Below are 12226 nucleotides of genomic sequence, written 5' to 3'. Positions count from 1 at the left end.
CAGATAACCGTCTGATCTGGAGTCAGACATGCTACAATTTGCGCCACAAAGCCATTTGCAGCAACCAAAATTTTCATAAATATAAATTTTAACGTTTTAGCTTTTTGTTAAGTAAAGTACAATGACCTCGAAGTTATTTGAACACATAACCTTCTCATCTGGAGTCAGACGCGCTACCAATATCGCCACAAAGCCATTTGCACCATCCAAAATTAGCATAAATACAAATTTCATGGTTTTACTTTTTATTCAGTAAATACAATGACCTTAACGTGATTTGAACACATAACCTTCTGATCTGGAGTCAGACGCGCTACCAATTGCGCCACAAAGCCATTTGCGGCACCCAAAATTTCTATAAATATAAATTTTAACGTTTTATTTTTTTCTTCAGTAAAACATTTAGACCTTAAAGTGATTTGAACAAATAACGTTCTGATCTGGAGACAGACACGCTACCAATTGCGCCACAAAGCCATTTGCATCCAAAATTAGCATAAATACAAATTTCATGGTTTTACTTTTTTATTCAGTAAACTACAATGACCTTGACGTGATTTGAACACATAACTTCTGATCTGGACTCAGACGCGCTACCAATTGCGCCACAAAGCCATTGGCAGCACCCAAAATTTCTATAAATATAAATTTTAACGTTTTATTTTTTTCTTCAGTAAAACATTTAGACCTTAAAGTGATTTGAACACACAATCTTCTGATCTCGGTTTAGACGCGCTACCAAATGCGCCATAAAGCCATTTGCAACACCCAAAATTTCCATATATAAAATTTTAACGTTTTACATTTTGTTAAGTAAAGAACAATGACCTTGACGGGATTTGAACACATAACCTTCTGATCTGGAGACGTTACTAATTGCGCCACAAAGCCAATTGCACCAACCAAAATTGCCATAAATACAAACTTTAACGTTTTACCCTTTTATTCAGTAAAACACTATGACCTTGACGTGATTTGTACACATAACCGTCTGATCTGGAGTCAGACATGCTACAATTTGCGCCACAAAGCCATTTGCAGCACCCAAAATTTCCATAAATATAAATTTTAACGTTTTAGCTTTTTGTTAAGTAAAGTACAATGACCTCGAAGTGATTTGAACACATAACGTTCTTATCTGGAGTTAGACGCGCTACAAATTGCGCCACAAAGCCATTTGCAGCACCCAAAATTTCCACACATATAAAGTTTAACGTTTTACTTTTTTATTCAGTAAAACATTTAGACCTTAAAGTGATTTGAACACACAATCTTCTGATCTGGGGTTAGACGCGCTACCAATTGCGCCATAAATCCATTTGCACCACCGAAAATTTCCATAAAAATAAATTTTAACGTTTTACATTAAATACACTATAACCTTGACGTGGAACAAATAACGTTCTGATCTGGAGACAGGCACGCTACCAATTGCGGCCATTTGCACCATCCAAAATTAGCATAAATACAAATTTCATGGTTTTACTTTTTTATTCAGTAAACTACAATGACCTTGACGTGATTTGAACACATAACCTTCTGATCTGGAGTCAGACGCGCTACCAATTGCGCCACAAGCCATTGCACCACCAAAATTTCCATAAATATAAACTTTAACGTTTTTTTTTTGTTCATTAAAACATTTAGACCTTAAAGTGATTTGAACACACAATCTTTTCATCTGGAGTCAGACACGCTACCAATTGCGCCACAAAGCCATTTGCAGCACCCACAATTTCTATAAATATAAATTTTAACCTTTTTTTTTTTTCTTCAGTAAAACATTTAGACCTTAAAGTGATTTGAACACACAATCTTCTGATCTGGGCTTAGACGTGCTACCAATTGCGCCATAAAGCCATTTGCACCACCCAAAATTTCCATCAATAAAAATTTTAACGTTTTTCCTTTTTGTCAAGTAACGTACAATGACCTTGACGTGATTTGAACACATAACCTTCTGATCTGGAGTCAGACGCGCAACCAACTGCGACACAAAGCCACTTGCTCCACCCAAGATTTCCATAAATAAAAATTTTAACGTTTTACTTTTTTATTTAGTAAAACACTATGACCTTGACGTGATTTGATCATATAACCATCTGATCTAGAATCAGCACGCTACCAATTGCGTCACAAAGCCACTTGCACCACCCAAAACTTCCATAAATACAAACTTTAACGTTTTACCTTTTTATTCAGTAAAACACTATGACCTTGACGTGATTTGAACACATACCCTTCTTATCTGGAGTCAGACGCGCTACCAATTCCGCCACAAAGGCATTTGCACTACCCAAAATTGCCATAAATACAAATTTTAACGTGTTACCTTTTTGTTAAGTAAAGTACAATGACCTTGACGTGATTTGATCATATAACCTTCTGATCTGGAGTCAGACACGTTACCAATTGCGCCACAAAGCCACTTGCACTACCAAAATTGCCATAAATACAAACTTTAACGTTTTACCTTTTTATTCAATAAAACATTTAGGCTTAAATTGATTTGAACACATAACCTTCTCATCTGGAGACAGACGCTACCAATTTCGCCACAAAGCCATTTGCACCATCAAAATTAGCATAAATACAAATTTCATGGTTTTACTTTTTTATTCAGTAAACTACAATGACCTTGACGTGATTTGAACTCATAACCTTCTGATCTGGAGTCAGACGCGCTACCAATTGCACCACAAAGCCATTTGCAGCACCCAAAATTTCTATAAATATAAATTTTAACGTTTTTTTCTTCAGTAAAACATTTAGACCTTAAAGTGATTTGAACACATAACGTTCTGACCTGGAGAGAGACACGCTACCCATTGCGCCACAAAGCCATTTGCACCATCCAAAATTAGCATAAATACAAATTTCATGGTTTTACTTTTTTATTCAGTAAACTACAATGACCTTGACGTGATTTGAACACATAACCTTCTGATCTGGAGTCAGACGCGCTACCAATTGCGCCACAAAGCCATTTGCACCACCCAAAATTTCCATAAATATAAATTTTAACGTTTTATTTTTTTGTTCATTAAAACATTTAGACCTTAAAGTGATTTGAACACACAATCTTTTGATCTGGAGTCAGACACGCTACCAATTGCGCCACAAAGCCATTTGCAGCACCCAAAATTTCTATAAATATAAATTTTAACGTTTTACTTTTTTCTTCAGTAAAACATTTAGACCTTAAAGTGATTTGAACACACAATCTTCTGATCTGGCTTAGACGTGCCAATTGCGCCATAAAGCCATTTGCACCACCCAAAATTTCCATCAATAAAAATTTTAACGTTTTTCCTTTTTGTCAAGTAACGTACAATGACCTTGACGTGATTTGAACACATAACCTTCTGATCTGGAGTCAGACGCGAACCAACTGCGCCACAAAGCCACTTGCTCCACCCAAGATTTCCATAAATACAAACTTTAACGTTTTACCTTTTTATTAAGTAAAACACTATGACCTTGACGTGATTTGAACACATAACCTTCTGATCTGGAGTCAGACACGCTACCAATTGCGCCACAAAGCCATTTGCAGCACCAGAAATTTCTATAAATATAAATTTTAACGTTTTATTTTTTTCTTCAGTAAAACATTTAGACCTTAAGTGATTTGAACACATAACGTTCTGATCTGGAGACAGACACTCTACCAATTGCGCCACAAAGCCATTTGCACCATCCAAAATTAGCATAAATACAAATTTCATGGTTTTACTTTTTTATTCAGTAAACTACAATGACTTTGACGTGATTTGAACACATAACCTTCTGATCTGGAGTCAGACGCGCTACCAATTGCGCCACAAAGCCATTTGCACCTCCCAAAATTTCTATAAATATAAATTTTAACGTTTTATTTTTTTCTTCAGTAAAACATTTAGGCCTTAAAGTGATATGAACACATAACCTTTTGATCTGGAGTCAGACACGTTACTAATTGCGCCACAAAGCCATTTGCACCACCCAAAATTGCCATAAATACAAACTTTAACGTTTTACCCTTTTGTTAAGTAAAACACTATGACCTTGACGTGATTTGTACACATAACCGTCTGATCTGGAGTCAGACATGCTACAAATTGCGCCACAAAGCCATTTGCAGCACCCAAAATTTCCACACATATAAAGTTTAACGTTTTACTTTTTTATTCAGTAAAACATTTAGACCTTAAAGTGATTTGAACACACAATCTTCTGATCTGGGGTTAGACGCGCTACCAATTGCGCCATAAATCCATTTGCACCACCGAAAATTTCCATAAAAATAAATTTTAACGTTTTACCTTTTTATTAAATAAAACACTATAACCTTGACGTGATTTGAACAAATAACGTTCTGATCTGGAGACAGGCACGCTACCAATTGCGCCACAAAGCCATTTGCACCATCCAAAATTAGCATAAATACAAATTTCATGGTTTTACTTTTTTATTCAGTAAACTACAATGACCTTGACGTGATTTGAACACATAACCTTCTGATCTGGAGTCAGACGCGCTACCAATTGCGCCACAAAGCCATTTGCACCAAAAATTTCCATAAATAAATTTTAACGTTTATTTTTTGTTCATTAAAACATTTAGATCTTAAAAGTGATTTGAACACACAATCTTTTGATCTGAGTCAGACGCTACCAATTGCGCCACAAAGCCATTTGCAGCACCCAAAATTTCTATAAATATAAATTTTAACGTTTTATTTTTTCTTCAGTAAAACATTTAGACCTTAAAGTGATTTGAACACACAATCTTCTGATCTGGGCTTAGACGTGCTACCAATTGCGCCATAAAGCCATTTGCACCACCCAAAATTTCCATCAATAAAAATTTTAACGTTTTTCCTTTTTGTCAAGTAACGTACAATGACCTTGACGTGATTTGAACACATAACCTTCTGATCTGGAGTCAGACGCGCAACCAACTGCGCCACAAAGCCACTTGCTCCACCCAAGATTTCCATAAATACAAACTTTAAAGTTTTACCTTTTTATTCAGTAAAACACTATGACCTTGACGTGATTTGAACACATAACCTTCTCATCTGGAGTCGGACGCGCTACCAATTCCGCCACAAAAACCTTTTGCACCACCCAAAATTGCCATAAATACAAATTTTAACGTATTACCTTTTTGTTAAGTAAAGTACAATGACCTTGACGTGATTTGATCATATAACCTTCTGATCTGGAGTCAGACACGTTACCAATTGCGCCACAAAGCCACTTGCACCACCCAAAATTGCCATAAATACAAACTTTAACGTTTTACCTTTTTATTCAATAAAACATTTAGAGCTTAAAGTGATTTGAACACATAACCTTCTCATCTGGAGACAGACGCGCTACCAATTTCGCCACAAAGCCATTTGCACCATCCAAAATTAGCATAAATACAAATTTCATGGTTTTACTTTTTTATTCAGTAAACTACAATGACCTTGACGTGATTTGAACACATAACCTTCTGATCTGGAGTCAGACGCGCTACCAATTGCGCCACAAAGCCATTTGCAGCACCCAAAATTTCTATAAATATAAATTTTAACGTTTTATTTTTTTCTTCAGTAAAACATTTAGACCTTAAAGTGATTTGAACACACAATCTTCTGATCTGGGTTTAGACGCGCTACCAAATGCGCCATAAAGCCATTTGCAACACCCAAAATTTCCATGAATAAAATTTCAACGTTTTACTTTTTTGTTAATTAAAGAACAATGACCTTGACGTGATTTGAACACGTAACCTTCTGATCTGGAGTCAGACACGTTACTATTTGCGCCACAAAGCCATTTGCACCACCCAAAAATTGCCATAAATACAAACTTTAACGTTTTACCTTTTTATTAAGTAAAACACTATGACCTTGACGTGATTTGAACACATAACCGTCTGATCTGGAGTCAGACACGCTACCAATTGCGCCACAAAGCCATTTGCAGCACCAGAAATTTCTATAAATATAAATTTTAACGTTTTATTTTTTTCTTCAGTAAAACATTTAGACCTTAAAGTGATTTGAACACATAACGTTCTGATCTGGAGACAGACACTCTACCAATTGCGCCACAAAGCCATTTGCACCATCCAAAATTAGCATAAATACAAATTTCATGGTTTTACTTTTTTATTCAGTAAACTACAATGACTTTGACGTGATTTGAACACATAACCTTCTGATCTGGAGTCAGACGCGCTACCAATTGCGCCACAAAGCCATTTGCACCACCCAAAATTTCTATAAATATAAATTTTAACGTTTTATTTTTTTCTTCAGTAAAACATTTAGGCCTTAAAGTGATTTGAACACACAATCTTCTGATCTGGGCTTAGACACGCTACCAAATGCGCCATAAAGCCATTTGCACCACCCAAGATTTCCATAAATAAAAATTTTAACGTTTTTCCTTTTTGTCAAGTAACGTACAATGACTTTGGCGTGATTTGAACACATAACTTTCTGATCAGGAGTCAGACACGCTACCAATTGCGCCACAAAGCTACTTGCACCACCCAAAATTGCCATATTACAAACTTTAACGTTTTACCTTTCTATTCAGTAAAACACTATGTCCTTGACGTGATTTAAAGACATAACCGTCTGATCTGGAGTCAGACACGCTACCAATTGCGCCACAAAGCCATTTGCACCACTAAAAATTTCTATAAATATAAATTTTAACGTTTTATTTTTTTGTTCAGTAAAACATTTAGACCTTAATGTTATTTGAACTCACAATCTTCGGATCTGGGGTTAGACGCGCTACCAATTGCGCCATAAAGCCATTTGCACCACCCAAGATTTCCATAAATAAAAATTTTAACGTTTTACTTCTTTATTCAGTAAAACACTATGACATTGACATGATTTGAACACACAACCTTCTGATCTGGAGTCAGACACGTTACCAATTGCGCTATAAAGCCACTTGCACCACCCAAAGTTGCCATAAATACAAACTTTAACGTTTTTCATTTTTATTCAGTAAAACACTATAACCTTGACGTGATTTGAACACATAACAGACTGATCTGGAGTCAGACACGCTACAAATTGCGCAAAAAAGCCACTTGCACCACCCAAAATTGCCATAAATACAAACTTTAACGTTTTACCTTTCTGTTCAGTAAAATACAATGACCTTGACGTGATTTGAACACATAACCCTCCGATCTGGAGTTAGACACCCTACAAATCGCCACAAAGCTACTTGCACAACCCAAAATTGCCATAATACAAACTTTAACGTATTACTATTTTATTCAGTAAGACACTATGACCTTGACGTGATTTGTACACATAACCGTCTGATCTGGAGTCAGACACGCTACAAATTACGCAAAAAAGCCACTTGCACCACCCAAAATTTCCATAAATACAAACTTTAACGTTTTACTATTTTATTCAGTAAGACACTATGACCATGACGTGATTTGAACACATAACCTTCTCATCTGGAGTCAGACGCGCTAACAATTTCGCCACAAAGCCATTTGCACCACCTAATTTTCCCTAAATATAAATTTTAACGGTTTACCATTTTATTCAGTAAAACACTATAACCTTGACGTGATTTGAACACATAACCTTCTGATCTGGAGTCAGACACGTTACCAATTGCGCTATAAAGCCACTTGCACCACCCAAAATTGCCATGAATACAAACTTTAACGTATTACCTTTTTATTCAGTAAAACACTATAACCTTGACGTGATTTGAACGCATAACAGACTGATCTGGAGTCAGAGACGCTACAAATTGCGCCACACTACAACCCAATTGCCATCACAAAACGTATTTAATTAAGACATTATTGACTGACTGTTGGTTTAACCGTCGATCTGGAGTCAGAACGCTTCGGTTGCACTTTCCTACCCATTACGACTTTGGGTAAGACACTATGACCTTTGATTTGAACACATCACTGGAGTCAGACGCGCTAACAATTTCGCCAGCCATTTGCACCACCTAATTTTCCCTAAATATAAATTTTAACGGTTTACCATTTTATTCAGTAAAACACTATAACCTTGACGTGATTTGAACACATAACCTTCTGATCTGGAGTCAGACACGTTACCAATTGCGCCACAAAGCCATTTGCACCACCCAAAATTGCCATAAATACAAACTTTAACGTATTACCTTTTTATTCAGTAAAACACTATAACCTTGACGTGATTTGAACACATAACCGTCTGATCTGGAGTCAGACACGCTACCAATTGCGCCACAAAGCCATTTGCAGCACCCAAAATTTCTATAAATATAATTTTAACGTTTTATTTTTTTCTTCAGTAAAACATTTAGACCTTATTGTGATTTGAACACACAATCTTCTGATCTGGGGTTAGACGCGCTACCAATTGCGCCATAAAGCCATTTGCACCACCCAAAATTTCCATAAATACAAATTTCTTGGTTTTACTTTTTTATTCAGTAAGACACTATGACCTTGACGTGATTAGAAGACATAACCTTCTGATCTGGTGTCAGACACGTTACCAATTGCGCCACAAAGCCATTTGCAGCACCCAAAATTTCCATAAATACAAACTTTAACGTTTTACTTTTTTGTTAAGTAAAATACAATGACCTTGACGGGTATAGAACACATAACCCTCCGATCTGGAGTTAGACGCGGTACCAATTGCGCCACAAAGCCATTTGCACCATCCATAATTTCCATAAATATAAATTTTAACGTTTTGTTTTTTTCTTCAGTAAAACATTTAGAGCTTAAAGTGATTTGAACACTCAATCTTCTGATCTGGGGTTAGACGCGCTACCAATTGCGCCACAAAACCATTTGCACCACCAAAAATTTCCATAAATATAAATTTTTACGTTTTACTTCTTTATTCAGTAAAACACTATGACCTTGATGTGATTTGAACACATAACCTTCTCATCTGGAGTCAGACGCGCTAACAATTTCGCCACAAAGCCATTTGCACCACCTAATTTTCCCTAAATATAAATTTTAACGGTTTACCATTTTATTCAGTAAAACACTATAATCTTGACGTGTTTGAACACATAACAGACTGATCTGGAGTCAGACACGCTACAAATTGCGCAATAAAGCCACTTGCACCTCCCAAAATTTCCATAAATACAAACTTTAACGTTTTACTTTTTTGTTAATTAAATACAATGACCTTGACGTGATTAGAACACATAACCCTCCGATTTGGAGTTAGACGCGCTACCAATTGCGCAACAAAGCCATTTTCACCACCAAAAATTTCCATAAATATAAATTTTTACGTTTTACTTTTTTTTCAGTAAAACACTATGACCTTGACGTGATTTGATCATATAACCTTCTGATCTGGAGTTAGACATGCTACCAATTGCCCCACAAAGCCATTTGCAGCTTCCAAAATTTCCATAAATCTAAATTTTTACGTTTCACTTTTTTATTCAGTAAAACACTATGACCTTGACGTGATTTGAACACATAACCTTCTGATCTGGAATCAGACACGCTACCAGTTGCGCCACAAAGCATTTTGCACCATCCAAAATTTCCATAAAAATAAATTTCAAAGTTTTACCTTTTTGTTCAGTAAAAAACAATGACCTTGACGTTATTTGAACACATAACCTTCTGATCTGGAGTCAGACACGCTACCAATTGCGCTACAAAGCCATTTGCATCACCCAGGATTTCCATAAATAAAAATTTTAACGTTTTACTTCTTTATTCAGTAAAACACTATGACATTGACATGATTTGAACACATAACCTTCTCATCTGGAGTCAAACGCGCTACCAATTTCGCCCCAAATCCATTTGCACCACCTAATTTTCCCTAAATATAAATTTTAACTGTTTACCATTTTATTCAGTAAAACACTATAACCTTGACGTGATTTGAACGCATAAACTTCTGATCTGGAGTCAGACACGCTACCAATTGCGCACAAAGCCATTTGCACCACCCAAAACTTCCATAAATACAAACTTTAACGTTTTACCTTTTTATTCAGTAAAACACAATGACCTTGACGTGATTAGAACACATAACCTTCTGATCTGGTTCAGACACGTTACCAATTGCGCCATAAAGCCACTTGAACCATCCAAAATTGCCATAAATACAAACTTTAACGTTTTACCTTTTTATTCAGTAAAACACTATAAGCTTGACGTGATTTGAACACATAACAGTCTGATCTGGAGTCAGACACGCTACAAATTGCGCCACAAAGCCATTTGCACCACCCAAAATTTCCATAAATAAAAATTTTAACGTTTTACCTTTTTGTTAAGTAAAATACAATGACCTTAACGTGATTTGAACACATAACCTTCTGATCTGGAGTCAGACACGCTACCAATTGCGCCACAAAGCCATTTGCGGCAAACAAAATTTCCATAAATATAAATTTTAACGGTTTACTTTTTTACTCAGTAAAACACTATGACCTTGACGTGATTTGATCATATAACCTTCTGATCTGGAGTAAGACATGCTACCAATTGCTCCCACAAAGCCATTTGCACCACCAGAAATTAGCATAAATACAAATTTCATGGTTTTACTTTTTTATTCAGTAAGACACTATGACCTTGACGTGATTAGAAGATATAACCTTCTGATCTGGTGTCAGACACGCTACCAATTGCGCCACAAAGCCACTTGCACCACCCAAAATTTCCATAAATACAAACTTTAACGTTTTACTTTTTTGTTAAGTAAAATACAATGACCTTGACGGGTATAGAACACATAACCCTCCGATCTGGAGTTAGACGCGGTACCAATTGCGCCACAAAGCCATTTGCACCATCCATAATTTCCATAAATATAAATTTTAACGTTTTGTTTTTTTCTTCAGTAAAACATTTAGAGCTTAAAGTGATTTGAACACTCAATCTTCTGATCTGGGGTTAGACGTGCTACCAATTGCGCCATAAAGCCATTTGCACCACCCAAAATTTCCATAAATAAAAATTTTAACGTCTTACCTTTTTGTTAAGTAAAGTACAATAACCTTGACGTGATTTGAACACATAACCTTCTGATCTGGAGTCAGACACGCTACCAATTGCGCCACAAAGCTACTTGCACCACCCAAATTTGCTATAAATACAAACTTTAACGTTTTACTTTTTTGTTAAGTAAAGTACAATGACCTTAACGTGATTTGAACACATAACCTTCTGATCTGGAGACAGACACGCTATTAATTACGCCACAAAGCCATTTGCACCATCCATAATTTCCATAAATATAAATTTTAACGGTTTACTTTTTTATTCAGTAAAACACTATGACCTTGACGTGATTTGATCATATAACCTTCTGATCTGCAGTCAGACACGCTTTAAATTGCGCCACAAAGCCACTTGCAACAACGAAAAGTTCCATAAATACAAACTTTAACGTTTTACCTTTTTGTTCAGTAAAACACTATGACCTTGACGTGATTTGATCATATAACCTTCTGATCTGCAGTCAGACACGCTTTAAATTGCGCCACAAAGCCACTTGCAACAACGAAAAGTTCCATAAATACAAACTTTAACGTTTTACCTTTTTGTTCAGTAAAATACAATGACCTTGACCTGATTTGAACACATAACCTTCTGATCTGGAGTCAGACGCGCTACCAATTTCGCCCCAAAGCCATTTGCACCACCTAATTTTCCCTAAATATAAATTTTAACGGTTTACCATTTTATTCAGTAAAACACTATAACCTTGACGTGATTTGAACTTCTGATCTGGTGTCAGACACGTTACCAATTGCGCCACAAAGCCACTTGCACCACCCAAATTTGCCATAAATACAAACTTTAACGTTTTACCTTTTTATTCAATAAAATACAATGACCTTGACGTGATTAGAACAAATAACCCTCCGATCTGGAGTTAGACGCGCCACCAATTGCGCCATAAAGCCATTTGCAACACCAAAAATTTCCATAAATATAAATTTTAACGTTTTGTTTTTTTGTTCAGTAAAACATTTAGACCTTAAAGTGATTTGAACACACAATCTTCTGATCTGGGGTTAGACGCGCTACCAATTGCGCCATAAAGCCATTTGCAGCACCCAAAATTTCCATAAATAAAAATTGTAACGTTTTACCTTTTTGTTAAGTAAAGTACAATGACCTTGACGTGATTTGAACACATAACCTTCTGATCTGGAGTCAGACACGCTACCAATTGCGCCACAAAGCCTTTTGC

The 12226-nt window shown here is 36.0% G+C and overlaps 1 long non-coding RNA gene and 23 other non-coding genes across 24 annotated transcripts; all 24 read right to left on the bottom strand.

The window, feature by feature from the left end:
- Positions 1 to 262: 262 nt before the first annotated feature.
- Positions 263 to 335, bottom strand: Trnaw-cca. The gene has a single exon. It is a non-coding gene; the product is annotated as a tRNA-Trp (tRNA).
- Positions 336 to 543: 208 nt separating this feature from the next.
- Positions 544 to 615, bottom strand: Trnaw-cca. The gene has a single exon. It is a non-coding gene; the product is annotated as a tRNA-Trp (tRNA).
- An 893-nt stretch (positions 616 to 1508) lies between these two features.
- Positions 1509 to 1580, bottom strand: Trnaw-cca. The gene has a single exon. It is a non-coding gene; the product is annotated as a tRNA-Trp (tRNA).
- A 349-nt stretch (positions 1581 to 1929) lies between these two features.
- On the bottom strand, positions 1930 to 2002 carry Trnaw-cca. Its single transcript has one exon. It is a non-coding gene; the product is annotated as a tRNA-Trp (tRNA).
- Positions 2003 to 2633: 631 nt separating this feature from the next.
- Positions 2634 to 2706, bottom strand: Trnaw-cca. The gene has a single exon. It is a non-coding gene; the product is annotated as a tRNA-Trp (tRNA).
- A 206-nt stretch (positions 2707 to 2912) lies between these two features.
- Trnaw-cca lies at positions 2913 to 2985 on the bottom strand. The gene has a single exon. It is a non-coding gene; the product is annotated as a tRNA-Trp (tRNA).
- A 490-nt stretch (positions 2986 to 3475) lies between these two features.
- Positions 3476 to 3548, bottom strand: Trnaw-cca. Its single transcript has one exon. It is a non-coding gene; the product is annotated as a tRNA-Trp (tRNA).
- A 210-nt stretch (positions 3549 to 3758) lies between these two features.
- On the bottom strand, positions 3759 to 3831 carry Trnaw-cca. Its single transcript has one exon. It is a non-coding gene; the product is annotated as a tRNA-Trp (tRNA).
- Positions 3832 to 4468: 637 nt separating this feature from the next.
- On the bottom strand, positions 4469 to 4541 carry Trnaw-cca. The gene has a single exon. It is a non-coding gene; the product is annotated as a tRNA-Trp (tRNA).
- A 343-nt stretch (positions 4542 to 4884) lies between these two features.
- Trnaw-cca lies at positions 4885 to 4957 on the bottom strand. Its single transcript has one exon. It is a non-coding gene; the product is annotated as a tRNA-Trp (tRNA).
- Positions 4958 to 5453: 496 nt separating this feature from the next.
- Trnaw-cca lies at positions 5454 to 5526 on the bottom strand. The gene has a single exon. It is a non-coding gene; the product is annotated as a tRNA-Trp (tRNA).
- Positions 5527 to 5736: 210 nt separating this feature from the next.
- Trnaw-cca lies at positions 5737 to 5809 on the bottom strand. Its single transcript has one exon. It is a non-coding gene; the product is annotated as a tRNA-Trp (tRNA).
- Positions 5810 to 5879: 70 nt separating this feature from the next.
- Positions 5880 to 5952, bottom strand: Trnaw-cca. Its single transcript has one exon. It is a non-coding gene; the product is annotated as a tRNA-Trp (tRNA).
- A 211-nt stretch (positions 5953 to 6163) lies between these two features.
- Positions 6164 to 6236, bottom strand: Trnaw-cca. Its single transcript has one exon. It is a non-coding gene; the product is annotated as a tRNA-Trp (tRNA).
- Positions 6237 to 6447: 211 nt separating this feature from the next.
- Trnar-ccu lies at positions 6448 to 6520 on the bottom strand. The gene has a single exon. It is a non-coding gene; the product is annotated as a tRNA-Arg (tRNA).
- A 1058-nt stretch (positions 6521 to 7578) lies between these two features.
- Positions 7579 to 7651, bottom strand: Trnaw-cca. Its single transcript has one exon. It is a non-coding gene; the product is annotated as a tRNA-Trp (tRNA).
- Positions 7652 to 8045: 394 nt separating this feature from the next.
- Positions 8046 to 8118, bottom strand: Trnaw-cca. Its single transcript has one exon. It is a non-coding gene; the product is annotated as a tRNA-Trp (tRNA).
- A 69-nt stretch (positions 8119 to 8187) lies between these two features.
- Trnaw-cca lies at positions 8188 to 8260 on the bottom strand. Its single transcript has one exon. It is a non-coding gene; the product is annotated as a tRNA-Trp (tRNA).
- A 1200-nt stretch (positions 8261 to 9460) lies between these two features.
- On the bottom strand, positions 9461 to 9533 carry Trnaw-cca. The gene has a single exon. It is a non-coding gene; the product is annotated as a tRNA-Trp (tRNA).
- A 69-nt stretch (positions 9534 to 9602) lies between these two features.
- On the bottom strand, positions 9603 to 9675 carry Trnaw-cca. Its single transcript has one exon. It is a non-coding gene; the product is annotated as a tRNA-Trp (tRNA).
- Positions 9676 to 10309: 634 nt separating this feature from the next.
- Positions 10310 to 10382, bottom strand: Trnaw-cca. The gene has a single exon. It is a non-coding gene; the product is annotated as a tRNA-Trp (tRNA).
- Positions 10383 to 11006: 624 nt separating this feature from the next.
- On the bottom strand, positions 11007 to 11710 carry LOC124451298. Its single transcript, XR_006950397.1, has 2 exons — positions 11567 to 11710; positions 11007 to 11113 (listed from the first exon to the last, which is right to left on the bottom strand). It is a non-coding gene; the product is annotated as an uncharacterized LOC124451298 (long non-coding RNA).
- Positions 11021 to 11093, bottom strand: Trnaw-cca. Its single transcript has one exon. It is a non-coding gene; the product is annotated as a tRNA-Trp (tRNA).
- Positions 11711 to 12147: 437 nt separating the features above from the next.
- On the bottom strand, positions 12148 to 12220 carry Trnaw-cca. Its single transcript has one exon. It is a non-coding gene; the product is annotated as a tRNA-Trp (tRNA).
- Positions 12221 to 12226: the final 6 nt, after the last annotated feature.

Source organism: Xenia sp. Carnegie-2017, unplaced genomic scaffold, assembly GCF_021976095.1.
Source record: "Xenia sp. Carnegie-2017 unplaced genomic scaffold, XeniaSp_v1 HiC_scaffold_24, whole genome shotgun sequence".
NCBI lineage: Eukaryota > Metazoa > Cnidaria > Anthozoa > Malacalcyonacea > Xeniidae > Xenia > Xenia sp. Carnegie-2017.
This window is presented reverse-complemented; position numbering and strand designations above follow the sequence as displayed.